The following is a 21,299-nucleotide window of genomic DNA, read 5'->3' on the forward strand; positions in this document are numbered from 1 at the left end:
TATGCGTGCTTCATCTCCCAAAGGCGACCCTTGCTGGAACTCGTGCGGTCGCAGACGTGATGTATCAATATTTAGATCCGCAAAGAATGTACGAGGGCGGTGATGCAGTGCTTTATGCTCAATAGTGCTCAACATGCAGAGAAAGCGACGCAATAGTTCCAAGTAACACGAATATTTCCATGTCGCGAACCTTTTAAACTCTGTAAATTTGCGAATGAACTAGCATTTCGTGTTTAAATGCTTCCAGAGGGGATTAGAGGATTTTGATAACAGGCATTCTCTTATTGTGATTTGAAAATAAGGAGCCACTTACGAAGCGATGTTTAAATAACAACGATTTACGTAGTCACGTATTTTATACGAGAGGCACGGAGTTGATAAATTCAACACCGTTCCGATATTTTCATTTTCACATCCTACATGTAGAAGACAAAAGAAATGGTCGAGTTTGAAATTATATTACATGTAACCTGACAGAGCAAAATACCTCATTTTTTCTTTTTAGTTATAAGAAAACAAGCAATTTAAATTTACCCGAACTAAAATTGCACTATGTTAAAACATGTACCTATTATTTAATAATAACAATTAGTGGCTCAACAGTAGTTCGCTATCTTAATTGCATTGGAGACGAGATTTCTAATTAACGAAACGCAGTGATGATATCGAATTGCTTCCAAACGATCGTGTTGCCCTACTATTTCATTTACTTTGAAGGAAGAGCAATTGTTCCCATTTCTCTTACCAAAGTGCTGCATTACAAAATCTCGTGAAGGCAAAATCATTTAAATGGATCAAATTTGCAGATAAGGTAAATTTCTCTACACGATTTGCGTTGTTTATTACAAAAGTAATAAGTGTACGTATCACATTCTAAAGAGAAGCGTCGATTTTTCCAGTTGACCTGCATTTATCACAAGGCCTTCCGATTGTACGAATATCCAATCCGGTGTGGCTAGATTGATTGTACCGGGTGTTGAGTCTCGCGCTGTACAATCTGTCCAACAATTTGCCACAACGCAGCGGTTGGAAACCCTGGATGGTTTTAATTAAAACTACTGCGATGCTATTACCTCACCGATGACGGCTAGCTCAACAACAAATTCTAACTCAATTACCTTGCGGAAATGTGGTTCTTTCTCTTAACTGGAAATCAAAACATTGTTACTTTCGTTTGAGTTGATTGACTGCTGACAACACAAATTTAAATGAAATGATTGATTATATTGACAAATAAAAAATCAATCCAAATTCCACTTCCTCTTGTTTTTCTTACTTCAAGATTTTACGGTTACGAGGAATACTAAAACTGAAAACTGTAATTCCTAGACCGCGGCCACGTTTCTTTTTTAAGTTACTCCTACTTCAAGCCGCAATAACAATAAGAAATATGGGAATTTTATACAAAAACACCTTATAAACTAACAAAAAATTGAACTCATTTATAGGAATATTCCCATTTAACTGAATAAATAATGTCAAAAGGAAAAAAATCCAAAATTCCTTCTAAATGAGTTCAAACAATAATTTTTTATATAATTCAATTCGAGTCGATTTACAAAAAATTGAATCCTTTAAGCATGTTTTTATTACTTTCAATAAAATTTAATGTAATATTACTCCGGTATTTACCTTACGAATTAGGAAAACCTAATTCGGAGTAGCCGGCAGAATGCTCGAAACTGGTCTAAGGTAATTCCCATCTCTGCCGCAGATGAAAAGTTCACCTCAACCCAGGTTCGAACACCCGACCTCCGGATTTATAGTCCAACGCTCTACCACTGAACCATAAAGCCGGTTTAATATACCGTAAAGCTAAAGGATCGGTAGCTCTTGAAATACATTTCTTTGAAATAAGTACGTAGTACTTAATTCAAGAAGAGGTATCTTAATGAGCAAATATTGAATCTTACGTACACCACATCTGTTAATGGGAAATCATGCGGTGTTGATGCAAGATGTAATCCACCATTGACTTCTATCAAGTAACGGTTTAATCATTCAAAGTACCGTCTTTTGGACCAAGTATTCCTAGTCGACTCCCAAACAATGCAAATTATCTTATGCTAAGAGTGGTTCTCTTTGTAGTTGATACATTAGAACTATTTTTGTTCTGCATTTACGTCAAGCTCCTTGCCTTTGAAACCAAATAATTGAATGGCAAGCAAATTGCGCATCAGTTGACTACATGAACCTGTAGACAAAGTACAGCGTGAGCGTTCTCTCGTTTCGCGTTTCATTTATTTATAAATTTTAAAGCTTGTGAGACTATGTTTAGTATAGCAAGATTGTGAATCTGCTCTTCTCTTCCCAATGTTGTAAATAAGATTCACTTAATTGTAAATGTTTAATAAAATAAAATGGCAGACTTGACTCGCTTAAAGACACACATATTATGGCGCTCAAAGTTGCACGAAACGCCAAGCGCTCGTCCACCCACACCATCTCGTTGCAATCACATAAAGTGACATGCCGGCCCCTTTGTTTTTTTTCTATATTTACTAAAAAGTTAAAAAATTAAAAAATAGGGCCTAGAAGTTGAGAATGTAAGAGATGCTTTGTAAAGAAGTAGGTTGAGGATTATTCCAAAAAGGCTTTAATTAGTGAAATTTTTCTTTTTTGATTGAAATCCTGCCATGCCCGCTGTTAAAACTTCCTCCGCATTCTAGCCACCTACTACAGCCACTTGACTTATGCGTTATGAAGTCTTTAAAGGTTCGTTGGGACGCGAAGCTTACGACCTGGCAAAGACACCATATCGGCATCAAACTTCCAAAGAAAGAATTTTCACAAATGATTGGAGATCTATGGTCTGAAACGGCTGAAGACGTCATAAAAAACGGGTTTAAAAAAGGTGGAATAGTCCTGTTTAATGACAAGGTTATACCCGAAGAAAGATATGATCCAACTGTCCTACAGCGATGGAAACAGCACAGTACTTCCGTCCACAGCAATGATAATACACTAGTCGCCTCAGTAACGGAAGAGCCCGCCACGAACTCAAATGATCTTCAAAATATACCAACTACAAGTTCCACCACTGGAACACAGATACAAGAAGAACGAAGTGCAGATGTCAGTTTTGAAAACTTGCTTCTTGCTACTATGAAAAATCGGAGTTCTTACGAGAAAGTAAGGAAAAAGCGGGTATGTTTAGATGCTGAGATTATTACGACAGATGATGCCATACAACGACTAAAAGATAATGAAATGAAGAAAGTTAAACCAAGAACAGTCAAGAAAAAGAAAGCAAAAAACGTTACCAAGGTAGACAGTTCGGAAGATGAAGAAAATATAGACAGAGTCAGTCTACACTCATCTTCAAACGAGAGTTCGCTATCTGCTCTCATAACGGAAGAGGTAGAAGAAACCTTTAAGTCTGTCAATGAAAAGGAAATTGGAGACTGGGCAATTGTAAAATTCTGCACGAAAAAGACAGTAAAATGCTTTGTGGGTAATATTTTATCGTTCAATGGCGACAGAGAAGCTGTTTTTAGTTTTGTCAAGCGAGAGAGCGTGCGGGCATAACAACATTCCACTACCCTTCTCACGAATATATTGCCGACGTTAATGAGGCTTATATTATTTCAATTTTGCCAAAACCAGTCATTGGACGTAGAGGAGTTGTTTTTTCAGTAGAATTTTCTTGTTACAACATACAGTAGAGTACAGCTTCATTTTGTTATCACGGCATTTCTTGTTCTTTAAAATTAAATTTACAAAATTATATACTTCCCCTAGTTGACAATATGAACATAAACGTGTTCTTTCTTCTAACATAACTTAAATATAAAAATGAAGAGCCTTAACATAAAAAAAGTTCATGTATAATTGGTCCGTCTCTCCTTCCCGGTGCAGGAGAGATGACCACATGAGGCAGGAGAGATGGACTTACTCCTTCGTCCTAGTTTTCTTGGCGGCCTTGGTTCCACAGGTCTGGCAACTGTCTATAGCTGGTACAACCCTCATGTAACCAGCGGTTGCAGGTGATACAACGGATCCAGTCGTCTTTTCTTTTGGTTTCGCGATAATCTTCATCGCACCCAACGCACTGGTTTTCTAAATCATCAAAGTTTTCGTGGCCGCTTGGCTGATCGTCCAAAACCATATCACAAGCTTCTGATGACTAGGAAGAATCGTGTCTCAACGTTTTGGAATATTTTACAGGTTTTGGTTTGACATTGGTTGGTTTTTTCTTTGATTCCTTCTGACGCACCATCTCTATGCGTCCAGGGGAAGTTAAAACGCCACTCAGATTGACACGAACCCTTTTTACGGCCGGTGTTATTAGTATAGGAGACGGTGAAATCATGGGGTCAAATCGTCTTGGTCAACATTATTGCTCCTCTCCCGCAGTACGGAAGGTCCCGGTTGAGGGGATGCTGGCAAATGAGTTGTAGATACGCCTGGTGATCGCGTACTTTTCACGTTGTTTTCAGGACGTGCAGCAAGTACAGTCTGTGTTAGGAAAGCATAATCCCGTATTGCTTCCGGATTGAACGGCACTATACCAGCGGAACTAAACGCAGACACAGCGTTCTTCACTGTAGCGTACAATCCCCAAGCTTCGCTCAGTAGTTTTCCGAACTGGAGCCTATTTAGTTTCCTACTTGGATTGGTTTTCATCATTTTCCTGTACGCTTCATAATAATTAATGTGCTTTAAGGCTCTTGAAAAAAGCACGATCTAAGGATTGTAGGTAATGAGTACAATGGGCAGGTAGACAGAATAAAATGATATCATGTTGTCCTGCATATTCTAGTGTCTCAAGGTTATTGGTGTGTGAGGTGTGCCCATCCACTATCAATAGAACTTTACCAGGAGATTTTCTTGGGTAGAAATTAGTTTGTAACCAATCTAAGAATATTACGGATGTTACATTACCGGACTTTTCGTGAACCAGGTGGCATGCCATCCAACCATTCCTGTTTCAGATTTTTTCCTTTGAATATTGAGTAGGGAGGTAGATATCCGCCCTCTGAGTTAATGCGTGTCTTAAGGCTTATCGTTTCGCCCTTTTCGCTGGAGCTGATAGAAAGTACACTTTTTGATCCCTACGCTGCTAATACCTCTCCAGCTCTTGTGTTCAGTTGCAGCCCTGTTTCGTCTTATGTTATAAATGTTCGAGGGTTTGGTGAACAAATAAGCTGTAAGAACTTCTTCGAGATCGTGAAAGTATTTTTTGACGACTTCTTTTGACATTCCAGTAGCACGTGCAACAGAAATGTTCTCGGCTTTTCGGACCCGCCTTACCTAGTGTAGAAATGTAATGTATAAATGATTTGTCACGTTAGCTAGCTAAATCATATGCCCACGAACGCACTTCACCTCTGGTCGGGGCAAAACTACGTTTTTGTAATTTTTTAATATGGGTGGCAAGCTTCGTCTCAGCTGCCTTCCCCAGAGTGCTGTCAGGACCCAGACGCTCATTTTTAAGCAAGTTATTGGTGGCTAGTCGTCTTTTTAAAGTAGAAGAAAGTATTAAAACACCATCAGGTTGTTTACTGCAGGTAGACGGTTGACTTTGACCTTCCTTTGAAGTGCTAGGGCCAGGTTGTGGAGATTCCTCTCGATGATCCGTGGCAGTTGCATTAACGGGTTGTGGTAGAACATTGTTTGACGTATTTTCTTCAAGATTTGGGCGATCGGTGACGTAACTTGGTGCAAAATCATGATCCGAAAAAATATCCTGATTGAATAGAAATATTCCACACGCTCTAAAACCTGCTTGAATATTTTGAGGTGTGCAGCTCAATGGAAAGGCAGATGCCACGATTTCAGGTAGGTATATCGTAAATGGTCATAGTTGACCCAGGGTGGTTGATCATCCAGGAATCAGAAACTGAATTGACATATTTTTTGAAAGGCCCGTATACACTTCTGTCCAGTGGTTGAAGACGATGTGAACAATGGGGTGGAAAAGAGAGCATCACCAACCCATTGTTTTTAGCATAGTTCAAACCCTCTATCGAAAGGTGTGAGTTATGATTATCCAAGAGCAATAAACATGGTTGATCTTTTGAGCACTTTGTCATCTTAACAAAATGCTGATGAAATTTGCAAAAATGCTCCTCATTCATCCATCCAGAAGGGTTACAAGGTCCAATACAACCGACTGGACCACTTCTGATAAAATGCTCTTTATAGTGCACCCTTGGGAAAATAAATAGGGGTGGAATGAAACCTCCAGTAGCAGAAACAGCAGCTGCCATTGTTACCAGTGATCCCCTTTCTCCAGATGTTATTGAGCCAACCTGCTTAAAGCCACGTCGCGCGTCACTTTGCTGGGTTTCTGCACCGTAGTAACCCCGCTTTCGTCCATGTTCCATATATTTTGGGGTAACGGTCCATTACAGAAAACAAATTATTAAAAAAATCGGAAACATTTTTTCTGTTGAAGCTAGACGCTCGCGTTAAACTCGTTGGTTCAGGAGATCGAATTGACAATGTATTATTGCGTTTCAAAAACTGGAAAACCAGTCAGGACCAGCTTGTTTCAACTCCACCCATTTGTCAGGCACCTTGATATTATTTGCAATTGCCAATTGGTATGCTAATTATTTGCGCACATCTTTTGGACTAAGCCCAAAATACATGTCAGATGCTTGCGTAATATACTGCACTAGTTCATTTTCTAAGATTTCCGACAAAATCATTCGATTTTTTATGTAACCAACAGATATTGATGGTTGTGGGGAATCACTGTTAATATCTTCACTAAATTTCAAACAATATCTTGAAAGTGTGCGATAATTGATATTGTATTCAGCTGCAACGCCTCTTATGGATCTCCCTTCGCGCTTAACAAGACGAACTGCGCGAAGCATGACATCAGGCAAAACTTCACCTCTAGTGGTCTTCTTCACAAAAGAACGGGGCATTCTGTTGTCTATGGATCGACAGAAAAGAAAATCACAGGCAACACAATGTGGGGTTGGTTGTCACATGAAACAACCATACCCAATGTTTTGAGACAACCAAACCCATACCACAGCATACCCAGAACAGCATGAAAACTTACTCCTGTAAAATTTTGTTCTCTAAATTTGACCTTGCGCCATTTGCATTGGTATAAAAGGCAGAGCCGTATTCAGAAAATTTAATATAAATGGTGACAGCTTGGTATAGGTATCAACAGGACCATATCAAGTAGTAGATTTGTATATCGATGCACTGTTTTTTTAAGGTAGAAAAAGAACAATGTGAGATAGAATAAACTTTATTGGTGGCGCCAGATAATAAGTTTTTGAGTGTTATTTGTTTTAAAATTCCCTATTTATAATTTTAGTGTATCCCTTTCTCAGTCTGTGGGATAAATGTTTCCCACCAGATCCCGACTACGTATGTGCATTGATAAAAGCGATTACTATATGTGAATAGCTACCTACAGGTCTCAAGTAACTTCTGCTCAACAGATGTCGCACGTTTGTCATAAACAGAGCGCTATATGGCCAAACATGTTCAAAAGTGGGATCTATTTTTCCCACCGTTCGCATACGTCCTAGTAAAATTTAATAAACCGCCAATGTGTTTGTTTTTGTGCTGACGAAATTTCGGCTACAAGTTTTTTTGAGATTTGTTTGGTAAGTATAGCAAAAACACAATTTTTACTTAATGTTTGGCAAAGTGCTATCAAGTTTTGTAAAGTTTTAGCGAATATTTTCACATTCATTGTAGGGAATTTGAAAGTTATGAAACAAAGTCGGTTGATAAAAATATTCACCGACTAATTATTTTATGTCCAAAATTCATGATATTGTGTAACCTTATTGAAAAAGATACCCCCTTTCCGTTAGCAATCTCGAAATTGGTGTATCGTTTTTGGCAGAGATGTTATTCTATTGTTTTTGACCGATGCAATATAAATTTCTGCTAACCTGAAATCTTATGATATGATAGCGTGCACATTTTTTGATATTTTTAGATTAGATGATAAAATGGATGACATGCACAGACCTTTGAGCCAAAGGGAGTTAGAACTCCTCTTAGAAGAGATTACTGATGAGCAGTCCATAAATTCGGATATTGGTGGAGACTCAGAAGCGGAAGATGATATTACGCTTTCTATGTCTCGTTCAAGCGTCCCTTCTCCAAGTTCTGTCAATGTTACCCCGGTGGGTTCTACTTGTTCAACACCTAACCCGACAGATGTCTTACGACGATCTTCCAAAAGATTACTTCCGCGTTCAGAGCTACAATCTTCAACAGACGAGCCTCTTACTAGCGTTTCCGCTCAAGCGGTCCCTGGTCCCTCAACGTCGTCTTCTGAATTTGACCAGGCAACTCCCTCAACTTCTAAAAGGGCTGACCTTTTGAAAAGAAAAGTTCATTATGAAAATATAAATTTTTTGGAAGATAGTGATGATTCTACATGCGACCCCAATTACGTACAAGAATCTCCAAAAAAGAAAAATTTGGTTTTTCATGATTCACCAAGCGATAGTGAATCAGAAGGCGCTGTTGAAGAAAACGAAAGTTTTCGTTTTTCAAAAAAATCAGCTGAGCCGAAGAAGTTTTCGGAATCTAATTTCACCCAGCCTCGAGGGCCAAAAGTAAAAATTGATTCGTCTAGCCCATTGGCAGTATTATCGCTAATCCTCACAACAGAATTTTTAAGTCATATTGTTACTCAATCTAATATATATGCCAATCAATCAAATAACGACCTTTCATTGACAGTTGAAGAGCTAAGAGCATTCTTAGGAATCCTACTGTTCATGGGGTTTCACTCACTACCTTCCATTCGTCTGTATTGGGCTCAAGATGAAAATTTTTATTCTTCTAGGATTGCACGTGTGATGCCCCTGAAAAGATTTCTGAAAATCCTTCGTTTTTTGCACGTCAACGATAATAACCAAATGCCATCAAAAAATTCCCAACGTTTTGATAAATTATATAAAATCAGGCCAATGATAACTCATTTCCAAGACCGTCTTTCGAAGCTATTTCTACCCTCCAGATACCTTTCTATTGATGAAAGTATGGTGGCGTTCAAGGGTCGCTCCACAATGAAGCAATACATGCCACTGAAACCAATCAAGAGGGGTTTCAAGGTATGGGTATGCTGCTGTGCCGTTACTGGATTTATGCTAACATTCGATGTGTACGTGGGAAATCTGATACTCAGAATAATGCTCTCGGATTAGGAGAACGTGTTGTGATTCAACTTACCCGATTATTTGAAGGGATGTTCTACTGCTTATTTTTCGACAACTTTTTTACTTCACTGCCGTTACTGCAACGTTTACTTGAACGAGGAATATTTGCATGTGGAACTTTTAGAACTAATCGTAAATTTTATCCCAACACCCTGTTCAAAGCAGAAAATCAATACAAGAAAGGAGAGAGTGACTTTTCTCAATCTGGAGATATAAGCATTGTGAAATGGAAGGATCATGGTAAAAAAACTGTCACAATTGCTAGCAACATGCATAATCCTTCACGTAATACGAAAGTTCAAAGGAAAAATTCTGTAGGCGAAAGAGAGCAAGTTGAATGCCCATTACCCATATCTGATTACAACACTTACATGGGAGGGGTTGACAAATTTGACCAATACATGTCATACTACTCGATAGCACAAAAATCTAAACGATGGTGGATGAAATTATTTTATTATTTCATTGACGCTGCAGTTGTAAACTCGTACATTCTGTACAAAGAACAGGCACGGAAAGATTTACAAAAGCCAATCACTCACCTAAAATATCGATCGATTTTAGTAAACGAATTAATTGGCAAATACTGTAGCCGAAAACGCACCGGTCGGCCACTGTCAGTCGGGATTGGCCGCAAAAGGAATTGTCCGGCAGGTAGACCAATAATCCAAAATTCCATACGACTGCATGATGTGGGATCACATTTACCTATAGTCAATAAGACATATAGAAGGTGTGCCTTTTGTAGCACTAAGAAACATGAGAAGCGAAGCAATATCCTCTGTTCGGCGTGTAACGTTGCTTTATGTAAAATTTGCTTTTCTGATTTTCATAAAACTTGATATTGTTTTCTTTGTAACTTTTAACATTTTTAAATGTGTGTAATAATACTAACATTGTGAACATAAGTAATTGTTAAAATAAAAGTGGGAAGATAGCTTCCCTCCGTCCTTTAAACTTTTCTTCCAACGCTAGTGAGCCGCTGGGATAATAATTTCCCACCCTGTATTTTCAAAATTCCGTTTCAAATCAAAAAAAAAAAATAGTTTTCATTGTTTTGGCTACAAATGAAGCAGTGTACCAAATTTTGTCAATTTGGAAACATCCTCAATAACTTGCCCGTTAAAGGGATAAAACAATCGGGTCCGAATGTAAAGTTTTAAAACATATTGCAATGGAAAGTGTTTGCAAGGGTGTGAATATTTCACTTGTGGAGAGGTGGAAAGTATGTAAATAAAATTATGTACAACATTATTGGATAATATACACTCTTCAAATCTTTTTTGGAAAATTACTTCTACTAATGCAATTAGACTCACAAAATTGTCATGCGGCATTTTCAAACTGCCGAAAGTGGCCTGGTCTACGTTTTCATTGTCATATGCCTTAAAGTAGCAATACAAAGAGGTGTCGTCCAGGTTTTCATATGCTTTTGCATACTGCGTACATATGTAGCAAGAGTGTTTTCCTAATGCTTTTTGCATTAAGTATCCACAAATGTAACGAACATAATTAGTTTCCAACAATTTGTGGGTTCGGTAATCAGAATCAAGTATTGTAATTTCAGTAATTTGTGGTTCAGTTTCCATTGCTAAATCGGTCGCTTCTAGTTTAGGTATCGGTGGTGAGGGTTCAGGTTTCGGTTCGGATGATTGAAATTGTGTTTCTGATAAATTTAAAAGCATAGCATCAATGTCTGCTTCGCAGTTTTCGGTGCCAGAGTGAAACAGTTTCGAGCACAACAATTTTTTGAAAGATCTCTGAAACTGAATAGCAGTAGGGTTAATACAATTTCCATTTTGTTGTCTTATGGCACCAAAAAAATTTTCCAAACTATCTTGATTTACTCTACGTGTTAGTAGATAATCGAATTTGGCTACCTGTTGTAGCTGGTCCCACAAGGTTAAAATTCCATTCAATGTGATTTTTATGCATTTTATACTTTTAATCTTAGAAGTCACATTTTTGTTATTACTCATTCCTATAACTGTAATTTTATCGAAAAACTGCAAACAATTTTTTATAAATTCCACTTGATAATCTAAATCTTGAAAGGCTCTATTAAACTTTTTGTTTGAAAATTTATTGGACGAATTTAAAATATCAAATAACTTATCCATTCTGTCGATGAATTGGCAAGTAGCTAAAGCTTCCGCAGGGATAAGTCCAAATCGCATGTATAGACTAAGACCAGTATTTACAGTGGCACTAAAAACTTGGGTTGCAAATTTAACCTTCATTTTTTCAAAACTGTTTGGATAAATATGAGAATCAGTTAGTTTAGGTCCTGCTCTTGGAGAATCTTGTTTATCCTGTTCGTAAAAACTTTTGATGTGATGAGGGGTGTCAAATACGTACACAATTTTTTCATTGTCGCATAGAAAATATGGAACATTTTCTGAAATCCCTAACGAAGTAGCAAGCATCAAATTGTTGGATCCCATGTCCGAAATTAGAACTCGTACATTTAGACCTATACTTTCTTATGACATCAAATATTATGTCCTTGAGTGAAATTGCGCTCCGTGTAGAGTTTGAAAAATAATATGCAACTGGTTGCTTCCATTTGTGAAATAAACCTTTAACCATAATTACTAAAGCATGTAGAGAGCAGGTTTAAATACTTTTGATCCGTTGTTACTTTCTTCAAACCCAGTAACTTTGTCATTTCCTGTATGGTAAAATAAGTTAGCCTTAATGTTCATTTCATCTATTAACAACGCACATTGTTTATCTTCTTCTCGATACCCATTTACTTTTTGTTGCAGAATGTGAAAAAGTTGTGGGTTATCTAATCCACAAACTAAATTGATGCCTTTGACTAAACCATATAAAGTTTGAGGTGTTGGAAGATACAGTTTTTTCATTAGGTGTCGTTTGTATACACCAGGGCCTGCGTAGAACAATGCTAAGCATTCGTTTTTGAACTGCAGAGAATATCTGCGACCTTGAGGTAGTTTCTGAGATTGACTAACTTGCATATTTGAAATTGGGCAAGTTACGGAGAACAGAACTTATAAGTTGATTTCTTGTACTGGTCCAGTGTTATAAATTCTTCAACATTTTCTATTTTCCATTGAAACTTTTCCACTTCTCTAGTCAACATCTTGTTTTCGGCTATTAATTTACTAACAAGGGACCGATATTTTGTTTTTCGGGGAGTACCAGCTGATAAGTGTGAAGGTGTTTGAGTACCTAAGTCTTCATGATGTGGAGAAGCAGTAGTTTCAGTAGATGGTATATTCTCAATATTTGTTTCCCAGTCCAAAGATAGAAGTGGGGAAGTAGAAGGCTTATTTTGTTGTATATCTACAAGAAATCCGTATTTAGTATAATCATATGACTGCAGCACATCAGATTAGGAATAAATATCTCGTAAGCACAAACAGCTAACTCTAAGGGTAACATGGGTAAGTAGATAAAAATACAAGATATTTGGGCAAAGTAATGTATAAATCTATATTTTTATTTACTACTTTTTTAATATGAAAAAGAACATACTAACCGGATCTTGTCGCTCTGGCAGGAGTGATTACTATATTCTGTAGAATATTTATCTTTGGTTCTGGTACAACACATTCTTTTACTACTAATGGACTTCGGCTGTAACAATGATCCTGATTGGAAGGCACAAATGTTGACGATGATTCTAATGAAGGAAACAGAGTGGGAACCGCATTAGCAACTAAACGATTAGTACTCCCCAATAGATGCCTCTCGAAGTGATCTTGACATACGCGGTAACCTGCGTATAGATGGTCTACTTTATCTAGTAAATCTTCCCTGTTAGCGGATATAGCCCAGACTCTTGCCCTGGAAAAGGGGAAAATCGCCGTTCATGGTTCAACGTAACCGCCATTAATGCCTCAATTTAGTTCAGTGCAGGATTTTTACCAATGTTCACTAACATAATAACCTAGACTTTTGCATGAGTAGGTAGAAACCCTTATTGAAATAAATCAAAATCAAGTACAAAATTAGTAATAACCACAATAAAGTGTAGTTTGTTATGTGATTTTGCTTAAAAATCGTAAGCAAATTCCCGTAACGTAAACTGCACTACTTAAACAAGAAAGGTACCTATTTGATTTACATGATTACATTACACCTACTCCTAGCTACATATATCAGCTACCTATCAAGATCATTATTTAAAAATAATACACACTTACCGAGCTGGAGCCTTGGGAAATCGAAAAAAACTTTTGTTAGCTGTATATTACTTATTAGGGCAATTTCTAACAGAACATGTAACCCCGCCTTTCTTTTTATGCGTAAATTCCATCTTCGTTTCCATTATTACAGCCACAAAAGCACACCAGACAGATTCATATACAAAGATTACTACGCCACTGCTAGGAAAGAAATAATGAATCGCGCAAACAACAAATTGACTACGCCCATGATAAATCTATACCAAGATGGCAGGATGCGCGATTAGTTGCGCAAAATTTTCCCGCGCTAGTGAGTTTTCATGCTGTTCTGGGTATGCTGTGCCCATACCACAACTTTAGGGAAAAAAATGTTTAGGAAAATTTTGCAATTCTTCACTTGTCCGAAACTTTGCAAAATAAGTGGTTAATTATATATCATTCACGCAGTAAAGTATCTAAACAATAACTGTATACATACCGGATAATTTTGACATAAAACGCGTTCACAAAATTTTACTTTCAGTCGACTAAATACGTTTTTAGTCGATAACACTCGTGCATCTTACAATATCCCTCTCCAAATGCACACGACAGTAGTTTATGCAACTCTTCATGCATGGAAGACGCATTGTATGTTCCATGATGTCTGCATCTCTTACAAATCGAATTGTGACAACCAAACCCGGTCTCCCCTACATATAAATGTTAAAAAAACTGGCAAAATGTAAAACTGTTCGAATAATTATTACCGCTTTAAAAAGGCACCTACCATGTGTTGATAAGCAGAATACTGCTATGGTCGCAGATTTGTTCGAAATGGTGAATATGTGGTTTGATATATTAAATTTATACTCGCCATCAGAATGACTGCCCTCAAAAGTCGTATGGTACAACTTTCAAAACGCATAATGAAGTTCTAGACAAGATGGCGTCCGCCGTACGAGGAATGACATTTTGCGGGAAGAAGTCTTCAAACTTTTCAAAAATGACAACGAAATATTTACAAGGTTTGTATACCTTTCTAAAAAATGAATTTAAAATAAAATGAAATGCAAATAATCCAACTCCCATTCAGTTTCAACGGTAATTTAAAAAAAAAAATCCCGAATTACAACGGTCGGGTTGGAACCCAAGCGCGGGCTTTCCTTTTCTATAATACAAAAAAAATGGGATAAAGGAGTATGGAGAGAAAGAAGTAGTTACTTCTGTCGCCACTTTCGAATTTTTTGCGAGTATTTGTTGCTATGGATATACGCTTTTGGAAACGCGTCGAATATCCGTATATATTATTGTTTACCGTATACATTTGCTATGCCTGCGGTGCTAATGCCATGGATACATGAACAGCTGTCATAACTTTACTCAGATTACCGAAACTAGCCATTGTCCACCAGCTGGATATTGCCTGTTTATATAGGGAACTAAGTAATATGTTATGCTACACGAATATCATCTATCTCTTTTTAGCTTTTAGAAGACCAGGCAGATTTCACATAAATATCATAAACTATACGTAATGTGAAGACGACTATTGCAATATCGACACATAATGAACAATAAGATCACGCCTCTATAAGGATTGTGAACATTTTTTTGCATACTACTATCACTAATTATGTTATTGTTCTTTAACATTTTTGTTCTTTTTTCTTTGACATTATCCTCTAAACTACAAAATGAAATTATTATGTTATAATATACATACGTATAAGCTTAACTAGCAACAATCATTGGAAACCTCTTAAGACAGTTTATTCCTGTGTCATCGCCGACTTTCAACTCCTGACTTCCGAAAGATACGTACTGTGGCTGATGTCTTGGAATAACGGAAAAAAATTAAGTTAGTGTAGTGTAGTGTTTTTGGAAGTAAGATCTCCATAACCCAACAATGTCAGGTATTGAATGCTGAAGATTTTTCGAAAAAATGGCGTAGACAATTACAATGCTGAGTAAACAACTCGTTAGCCTTATTTGCGAATCCCATTCAATCTGCAAGCTACAACTTCAAGATAGTTTCTAAATGGAATTGAATTGCATCTTCTTTGCAATACATTTTGAATATAAAACTTTTGGTTATGGATAGAAAATTGAAACTCACTTGAACATTTGCCCACTTGGGTGACCGTAAATTGAAAATTAATAAGCCATTGAAATTGTAAAATAGTTTTTTTTCTATTATTCTATTCCACATTCTTGTAAAATATAAAAACATGAATGAAATTCACTAGCAGAATATTTTATGATTACTATAAAAAAGTTTGTCGTCAACGTTAACACATTCTAGATTAGGCTAATATACTCTGTAACATGTTGTTTTCTGTTACAGGTGAGGAGATCGTATTAAAGTTGGATACCTCTCGAGCTAAAGCAGTGTAGAACAGATGTAATTGTGTTGAGAAGTCCTTTCTAAGTAAGCACAATTCATTTACATTTCTTAATTGGTGCCCCATCAGTATATATAATACTGTAACGGCTAGTTACAATGCACATTTTGATTTTATTTTATAAATATAAACAAATTTAACGCGTTCTTGCAAATTTGACCCGACGGCAATATCTAGTTACACAGTTTCATTCCTGACACCTGTAGCCAATATTCTCTCGAAAAAGGAAGGAAAAAAGACTTTTTGTAGTCTGCAAGTAGGGAATTTTGTCCAACATTTAGAAAGAATTTGTCTTCAGGCAAGATATTAAAAAAACCGAAAAAAATTAGACATTGTGCAGGGAAGGGGCTACTATTCAAATAAGTGCTTACGAAGGCACGCAAAAAAGTGTTAATTTAATCCAGACCCACATAAACGTTTTAATGCCTAAATTGAAGCCGAACAGTTATGGTTGGTAATGTTGGTCCTAACGATGTTTTAAGGACCAGTGGACTCCTTAGTATGATCAAAGCGAGTAGTATTTCAATGGAAGCAGACATTATATATTATATATATATATATATATATATATATATATATATAGACACGCACACGCACACCCTCACACACACACACACACACACACACACGCTCCACACGATAATTATTGGAATGGCCTCTGGAAATAATAAAAAGGAAGACGATCACGCAATCAAGGACGAAATTTGGGGAAAAATCAAAAAGTAACGAACACTAAGAGGAAATAACAAACAGGCGGGAAAATAAACGTAAGGCAGGAAAAATTAATACAACACACAAACGATAGAGGACGCTACAGAGGAAACCAAAGAAGCGATACAGAACGTAGAAAGCAGGGTGAAAGATAAATGAGCAGAAAATCATAGGGAAAAGATTAAAGAACCAACAGAAAGAGGGTAAAACGGCATCATAGATATAAGGAAAAAATTACGGCGAATTCCAAACGTAACTTATAATCCCAAAAGAAATAAAATGAATACTAGAGAATGGTACGCCACTGGTATACAACCACCAACAAAACCCAAACGAAAATCCCTAATTCTAAAACTAAATATGAATCCTAACCTAAAGTAAAACCAAAATAAAACTTCTAAAGGGGTTTCGAAGGCGACAAAACTAACTAAAAACTGAAAGAGAAAAAGGAACGAACATTCTTATTGTGGATTTTCCTGGGTTTTAATTTGTTTGGGGTGGGTTGTTTCGCTTATTGAGCAATATTGTGGGTTGGGTTTGGGATTTTACTTTATGTCTTGTCCATTAATTACGGGTTGTAACATTCCAATTTCCTATTTAATTGTTCCTCTCTCCTCTGTGATTTCACATCTTAATCTTACTGATAAAATCGAACTGTTCACATTTAAAAATCTTCCTATTCTTTCTCTCGGCTCTTATCTAGGTATTTTTTCCTTTGTTCTACAATTAAAATTTAGGAAACTTTCGGTTTCATTGTTTGTATTACCTAATAGATAAGGGGAATTTTGGAAAAGTATAGGATAGGACATACCCGAAAACCTATTCAAAGGCGTGTCACCCATCTTTGTAACTCTTATGGTGAGAAAAAAATGAAAGAAGAAATCCAAATTTCACCACTTCTTTGGGGGTGGCTCCCAAACGAAACACGTTGGACTCTCGGTTTATTTGGAAAAAGTGCTTGTCTTGATCCCTTTAATCACCCAATTTTTTTTACATGCGGTCATGTAACACCCTGTATATGTTTATTTGTATTGTGTAGTATTTCCCATTGCCTTTTACTAAAATCTACTAAAAATTTCCAGAAGGTATAAAAACGACACGCCATTCTGATGAAACCCGTCGCTTAATCGGATGACCGGTTGGGTTGGCAGTGAGATGATGCTAAAAAGCAACTCGTTGTAGAAATGTACATGTAGTCATTTAACATTTGCAGGTATGTATAATGTATTGCATGTACAGGGTATCGGACAAATTATTTTTTGAGATAAAAACGTGTTCCTCATGGTCGTTTCATTTGGTTGCCCTCTTGTAACTACGCTAATGAACCTCACAAGAGCTACCAAGTGGGAGCCTTCCTATAACCCTGAAACAACAAGCATGTCAAACGTCTTTTAGAACCCTTGAACGAAAACACGTAACTTGTACACATATACGAAGAAAAACAAAGATTTCCAATGCTAAATCAAACAGAAACAATCACATGGGAAAGGCAGTGTCCGGACTGCTTTATAAATTATTATATAGCATTAATAACCCTCTGCAAGCTAACATCTAGAATGCAATTGTGTGCACTAATGAAGTTATTTCAATACATGACTGATTTTCAATACTTGATGACGCGTTTTGCTCTCTAGGAAATTTATATTAATAGGTTTGCAAAAATGCAAGAAACAATAACCTTGTTCCCGAAATATCATGGAGAATGCGAAATTACTGTATTAAATTACAACTCTCAACAGTGCCTTATTACACTACAAACACATTATGTTAGTTACGTATTACATTAGAAGTAGACGAATGGTTTAATTTGTATCCGCAAATAGCCATATTTTACACCAACCCAAACCTGTAATTTGGACCATCATCACAGAAATAACGAATAAAAAGATTCAAATCAGGTGATTCGCAAACTGAAGAGCAACACATTTAAATTATAAAATGACCATAATTTACATATAAGAAGGTAAAATGTACGACCTCACGTGCATCATACCTTTAGGAAACGATCCAATCTTAGTAAAGGTGAGTATTGCAATTCAACTGCACGAACCAAATCAACTACTTTCATATCATACAAAATTCAATACTAACATGTCTAGACAGCTGTTCCGGAATACATCTGATAAACATTTAGACATATTTTCAATTGCTTTTCCATTTACCTCTTGTAAATAATTTTATTTCCAAATAAACATGACACGTGCCTTGCACGGCAATAACATACTCGGATTGTGCTTTATTACGCGAAACATTATTCAGGATCGGATTTACATTTTACGATTCGCTGACCTATACATAAAACCCCAACACAATCTTAGAATTTAACGCGTTTATGTATAATTCATTCAAACTGATTTACAAATTTTGCTTGCAATATTAATTTCTTTTCAGAACGTACTTCTGGATACTGAATTGACTGTTTAAGAAATTTTCCTACACCCACGCGTCCTTTTACCTAGTTCTTTGTCTTGTCGCTAGAGTGCACGCTTTGTACCTTTATGCACTTATACCATCTCTTCTTACATTTTATCTTACATATACAATAGCAACTTCAAACGAATAGATACAGAATAAAAAAAAGTTGTTACTACTAGTACACATCTGTTAACGGAAAACAAATTCCTGTTAGATTTTTATTTCAGTACAATTTCCAGCAACACTTTCTGTATCAAACAAATTTATTCGTACTGCTTTCCAAAAGTGCGATGGATCGAAAATAGTTGCGCCTGATTTGAGAGGAAAACGCGAAACCTCCATTTCACGACCTGATAGTCCTCGTGAAGATATAAGACACCATATTAATTGCTTTCCACGTGTTCCTTCGCACTATGCAAAACAAAGTACTGACAAGGTATATCTTGAACAAGGATTAAGCATACAAATAATGAATGATTTATATGTTCAAAATTGTACAGAGGCTAACAATCCTGCAGAGAAAATGTGGATGTATCGACATGTATGCTATTTAGCATAAATATGAACACGACAGAAGAAGAAAAACAGGCCATACAAGAAGATTATAACAAACATCTGAAAGGCGTTGCTGATGGGAAGGAAATAAATTTGTATTCCGATACAATGCGGTGGACTACAGTAATACTAATATTTCATGGATGTTTCTGTACGCAGTTTCTACATTGAATGTTCCAATTATCACTCAACAATTATTGAGCCTGGGCATTAGGGTGGAACGTTGGTATAGGGCAAAAAATTGTTTTCAGTATCACCCATTCTAATAGTGATTAAAATTTGTCTTTTTATGTGAGAAGTTATTCTACAAAGATTTATTGTGATAGAACCACATCTTGAGGTGCCGCAAAGACCATGAACATAATTTTTGGTCTTTAAATTTTGAAATTTTCTAGAATTTAATTTTTTATTTTGTTGATGGTTTTTTTATATTTATTTTTTCAATTGCATTCAAACAACGCCTAAAATAATGCAAAAAATTATTTTATAGGCCCACTTAGTAAATATTAAAACATGAAAAATAAAGGTTTTTCTTTAAGAAATGTACTTTTTTGATCATTGAGGTCAGAATACACATTTATTAATAAAATGCAAATAATAGATAAATAAAACATTATAACAAATCTAAATCAAATTCAATGTTCTCAAATACATTTTAGGTAAAGTGTTTCTTTGTTTCAAATTTTGGCATCATCTTGTGTGAAGCAATTCTGGCTTTGACAAATCCATTTCTTTCTTCTAGGCCGCAAACACACAGTGATGATTCTGTTACAAGCTTGATTACTCTTTCCACTGCTTGTGTATGACAGGGAAAACGTGGAAAATCAATAGAATTTATCAGGTCACCTTCTCTTGCTTCACTTATGTATTTGGCTAAGTCCTCAACAGTTACGTGCTTTGTCATCGGTGGTTCTGTGATTGTTACATCAGCCCAATTGATCATGTCGATGTAATCTTCAGCTTTGAAGTTTAGTTTAGGTCTCACAAATTTCCGTAACTCATTCTTCTGTTCTGACCTTGCCTTCAAAAGTCGTCGGAGGCCTAACTCTCTTATATGTTTTCTCTCATCACTTAACATACACAGAAGGATGTTTTCAGGGTGAGCGTAGTAGCTATTCCTTTGAATAACCGGGTCGATTACTTTAAGATGTTCGTCGCAAAGATAACGTGAAAATGCAATCAGTCTCCATAAGTGTTTGGCTCCATTTATACAAGAGGGCTTCAGCTTAATGTAGAACCAGATGGGAGCATACACCTTAACTACATACTCTGTTAAGGTTTTCAGGTTTTCTGAAGGGTTCTCTGTACCAATATACAACCGAAGAATGCGACTAGCCAACGTCAGCCATCGTGAATGTGCCCATTTTCCTGGTTTCTTCATGGCTGTATCGGGGAGGCAGACTCCACTTGAAATTGATTTACACATTTCAAGTAAATACTTTTGATCGGTACTTAGATTGTACCGTACAAGGGGGCTTCGATAACAAAGAATTTGATTGTAAGTGAACTGTAATTATGAATTACTTCCAAGACCTTGTTTATGCTGGGAATGAAAGAATATAGACACATAAATAAACGTGTTTATTGTAAAAAATACAAAATAAATGAATTTCTATTGAACATGGTTGACGTAGGCACGACGGCTACTAGAATATGGTAAAGTTACGAAGGATAATGTAAACAAAGGAACTTACGTGTTGTTTCGAAGTCCATTAACAACGAAGGCGATGTTGCAATGGCGAGGATTGGTCTATTCTACGAAGTTGTCGAATTTGTCGATTTTGTTACAACGAAATCTTATTGATGTGCGGTGCTTTGACGTTCTACTTCTTAATAACGATGTTGCGAACTGCACGGCGACATCTTGACCCGTTGTGGATCGATCGAGATCTATATGCGAACGACGAAGGCTAATCGGCCAT

The sequence above is a fragment of the Photinus pyralis genome, unplaced genomic scaffold (genome assembly GCF_008802855.1).
Source record: "Photinus pyralis isolate 1611_PpyrPB1 unplaced genomic scaffold, Ppyr1.3 Ppyr1.4_LG1, whole genome shotgun sequence".
NCBI lineage: Eukaryota > Metazoa > Arthropoda > Insecta > Coleoptera > Lampyridae > Photinus > Photinus pyralis.